At 51.4% G+C, this 4,615-nt stretch overlaps 1 non-coding gene across 1 annotated transcript; it reads right to left on the bottom strand.

Annotated features, from left to right (window-relative positions):
* Positions 1 to 2,419: 2,419 nt before the first annotated feature.
* Positions 2,420 to 2,560, bottom strand: LOC118147482 (U4 spliceosomal RNA). Its single transcript, XR_004733942.1, has one exon. It is a non-coding gene; the product is annotated as a U4 spliceosomal RNA (small nuclear RNA).
* Between the last annotated feature and the right edge of the window lie 2,055 nt (positions 2,561 to 4,615).

Here is a 4,615-nt window from a genome sequence, read left to right as displayed (position 1 = left end):
CTTCTCCTGAAGCACGTGGCTGCCTGAAAACCTGAAGAACACAGGCCACTGGCTTGCTGGTGAAGGAGAGGGACTGGAAGCGTGGTGGGTCTGTCACACACCCTCGCTATTTCTGTTTCTCACATCAGCCTTGTGAGATCAGGACTTCTATCATTTTATGAATAAGGGAACCAAGACTCAGAGACAACGAGGTGCTTGGCCAAGGCCAGCAGGTGGTGAGTGAGTGAGGCTGCATGCTCGGCCCATCCCCAGGCAGTCTGGCAAGACAGGAAATTGGTCTTTTTTTCCCCATCCTAGACCAATTGCATTGGAAAGATTCATGCTCCTGGCAGCTGGCTCTTGCTGTCCCTTCCTGATGGCTGCAACTCTGAGAACAGTTTAATTCTGAGGTGACAGAAACCCTCACATGGTGGCTCCTCTCACTGCCATGCGTCAGGAGGCCTCAGAGGAGCAGCAGAGGCAAGACTCGCTGTCTGGGCTCCCTTCTGGGGGCACTGTGGTCAGGGATCCCAGGGTGCCCCTCCTGTTCTCATGCCTTGGGCCTGCTGATAACAGGGAGGTGTGTGCTGGGTTCCTATCCACAAAGCCCTTCTGGGATGTGGGTCCCACGCACCCATTCTGCAAACCCAGCTCATCCTGTTTCCGGTTTCTTTCTCTTTTTTTTTTGAGACAGAGATTCACTGTGTCGTGATCTGCCTGCCTGGGTCTCCCAAAGGGCTGAGATTACAGGCTGTTTCCGGTTTCTAATTCTCTTAGGACGCCAGCGCCTTTGATCCTCTGAGCCCCGGAAGGGCTCAGCCCTCTCACATAGGCCTTCCTCCTAGAGGTGTGGCGCTTGCCCTCCCTCCAGCGCTGGGACAGGGAGTGACTTGGAGGCCTGAGTCCTGCTTCCCCTCCCCTCTCCCTTCCCTGTGCTCAGAGCCAGGGACTCTGCTATTTGCAGGCCATTTGGACTCTGTCTGGGGTCTTTCTCTAGGTGAGGGTGTGGGTCCCAGAAGCAAAGGCCACCCGGTGTTCCTTCTGGATGCCAGCCAGGCCTGCACCATTTGCCTGGAGAGGTCATTGGCACCATTGAGAAGGTCCCTGGGACTCGCTGCTCAGACACAAATGTGGCAGCCAGCAGCTACGTTCTTCTTTGCTGGAAACAAGCAAGGATAGACTGATTTTCCTCTTCCTTTGTTGTGTGTTTTTCACTCCTGTCTCTCCACCCACCCATCCACTCACCCACCCATCCATCCACTCACCTACCATCCATCCATCCATCCATCCATCCATCATTTACTCATCCATACACCCACCCTTCCACTCACCCACCCACCCTTCCACTCACCCAGCCATCCATCCACTCACCCACCATCCATTCATCCATCCATCCATCCATTTACTCATCCATCCACCCACCCTTCCACTCACCCACCCATCCATCCACTCATCCACCCATCCATTTACTCATCCATCCATCTATCCATCCATCCACTCACCCAACCACCCATCCATCCATCCAACCATCCATCCATCCATCCACCCACCCATCCATCCACTCATCCATCCATCCGTCTACCCACCAATCCATTCATCTACTCATCCATCCACCCATCTATCCATTCATCCACTCACCCACCCACCCATCCACCCATCCATCCACTCATCCATCCTCCCATCCATCCATCCATCTATCCATCCATCCACTCACCCAACCACCCATCCATCCACTCATCCATCCTCCCATCCATCCATCCATCCATCCATCTATCCATCCATCCACTCACCCATCCACCCATCCATCCACTCATCCATCCTCCCATCCATCCATCCATCTATCCATCCATCCACTCACCCACCCACCGATCCATCCACTCATCCATCCTCCCATCCATCCATCCATCCATCCATCTATCCATCCATCCACTCACCCAACCACCCATCCATCCATCCATCCATCCATCCACCCACCCATCCATCCACTCATCCATCCATCCATCCATCCACCCACCCATCCATCCACTCATCCATCCATCCATCTGTCTACCCACCAATCCATTCATCTACTCATCCATCCACCCATCTATCCATTCATCCACTCACCCACCCACCCACCCATCCATCTACTCATCCATCCTCCCATCCATCCAACCATCCATCCATCCATCCACCCACCCATCCACCCACCCACCTATCACATAGCATGGAAAATACAACAATGACTCACATGTGGTTTCTGCCCCTGCACCCCCAACACTGTGGGACTCCCACAACCAATGAACGCAGAAGGTTTTAGCTCCCTGATGGGCATTTATATTTGAAGTTGGGGGGGGTGGGGGCTGCACAAATGTGCACACCTTAATAGTGGTCTCTCTGGCATTGTGCCAAAGTGAAGCTGAGGAAGAGATATATTTTTGTGGTGTTTTTGGTTATTCAGCCTCTGTAGAGAATCTCAAAAATTCTCAATGCCAACTGTATTTCAAGTTGTCATGGCGATCCATCAGGAAAAGTTTTCAATTAGCAATAATCATACCTCAGACAAACCTCATTGGCTATGGCACTGCCGCTGCAAAAAGCTGAGGAGTTACTTTTAAGCGGGGGCTCTGCCTTCCCAGCGTGTCTTAAATTTCTCCAGGGTGAGTCAGATTACCCCTGTTCTTGGGGACCTCTTACACCAGCTACTGATCGCCAGGTCTAGGGGAGGTTAGTGACCTCAGCCCTAGAAGGGGAGCCTCAAAGTCACTGGTGGGCCTCAAAGAGGCTGGCAGGGCTGCCTGCCCAGAGCCATCTGCTACAGTTGTAATGGGGCGTGTCCTTGGCTAATGAACTGCTAAGTAGAGCTCCTGATGAAGCACTAATTAATTATTAATGCACCGTGTCATAATTGCCTGGCCCTTTCTATGCCAAAGAATTGTATCTTGCAATTCCATTTGTGATCTTGCATTTCCTGATATGTGGCCATGTTGGCCCCTTTTCAAGCTCACTTGTCTCTGCAGTGGCCAGATAGAGCACTGGGGGTACATATGCCACGAGGTCATTGTCCACTGATAGTAGGTGGCATGGATGACGACTCATGGGTGTAACAGGCGTAGACGACAGCAGATACACCTGCTGGGGTCAGCCACACCTGGAATTCTGGCTGTAATGCTACTGTGGTTTGGATGTTTGTCTCCTGAAACCTCATGTTGAAATTTTACCCCCAGTGTTGGAGGTGGAGGCTTATGGGTAGTGTTTGGGTCATGGGGACAGATCCCTCATGAAGAGCTTGGTACTGTCCTTGTCCTTGTTATAATGAGTTCGTTCTCACTCTATTTGTTCTCTCAAGGGCTGGTTGTTTAAAGAGCCTGGCACCTCCCCCTCCTCTCTCTGGCTTTCCCTCTCCCCATGTGATCCTTATACACACCAGCATCCCTTTGCCTTCTGCCATGAGTGGAAGTAGCCTGGAGCCCTCACCAGAGACAGATGCTGGCACCACGCTTGTTGTACTGTCTGCAGGACCATGAGCCAAAGAAACCTCTTTTCTTTATTAGTTACCCAGTCTCAGGTATATCCTATATAGCAATACAAATGGACTCAGGCAAATGTACTCACCTTGGTGTTACCTCAATCACGTTACTTAACCTCTTTGAGCCCTTCTCATTCATACAGGAAGGAAAAGAGTAGCACCTGCCTCATGTGCTTCACCAGAAAGAGGACCTCAGGCTCCAGTTATGGACCGGGACGTGTCTTGTCCTGAGGTTTCCTTTGCTGTACTTCACCTGGGGAAGCCACACCTGCTGATGGTGGGTTCCTGATGATGGCTGACCCACCATCTCAGGAACCAGCATGAAGTCACTGGAGACGCCACTCGCAGGAGGCACTCAGCTGTGCCTCTGGCTTGCACCTGTGCTTGGTTTTTGGGTGGGGTGAGGTATTGGGACAATTTTAGTTACAGGTTCCAGAAATCCATCTTCAAGCTGCAAAGAGGAGTTCTTGTAAGGATTTGGGAGTATCTCCCAGAATCTGAGGGTAAGAACTGAGCTGGCTTTCAGGAGCGATGGGAACTCGTGGTTCGCCTCCACCTGTGTCTTGTCCTGGCTCCTCTTTGTGAATCTGCATTTTTCTTTTCCTGGAGATGGGATTTTCCTCCTTCTCCATCCACGTGCCATGACATGTAGTCACAACCACTCCCAAAATTCAGCTTCTCGTAGTCCCAGCACTTTGGGAGGCTGAGGCAGGTGGATCACCTGACTTCAGGAGTTCAAGACCAGCCTGACCAACATAGTGAAACCTCATCACTACTAAAATATAAAAAAATTAGCTGGGCATGATGGCAGGTGCCTGCAGTCCCAGATATTTGGGAGGCTGAGGCAGGGGAATAGCTTGAACTGGGGAGGCAGAGGTTGCAGTAAGCCAAGATCTCGCCACTGCACTTCAGCCTTGGTGACAAGAGTGAGACTCTATCTCAAAAAAATGAAAAAAAAAAAAAAAAACCCACAAAATGCAGCTTCTCCATTCAAGTTATTAGTTAAGACTGAGCTGAAGTTTCTTGGTCCTAAGTTCTAGATGTCCAGCTGGGGCCAGGGTCTGTGCCTGGCACATCACCTGCAGCCGAAGGTGGGGGTCTGAGAGAGCTGGCAGCTTTGCTGGCAAC

The sequence above is a fragment of the Callithrix jacchus genome, chromosome 14, assembly GCF_049354715.1.
Source record: "Callithrix jacchus isolate 240 chromosome 14, calJac240_pri, whole genome shotgun sequence".
Lineage (NCBI taxonomy): Eukaryota > Metazoa > Chordata > Mammalia > Primates > Cebidae > Callithrix > Callithrix jacchus.
Note: the sequence above shows the minus strand (reverse complement) of the source record. Positions and strands in the feature narration are given on the sequence as shown.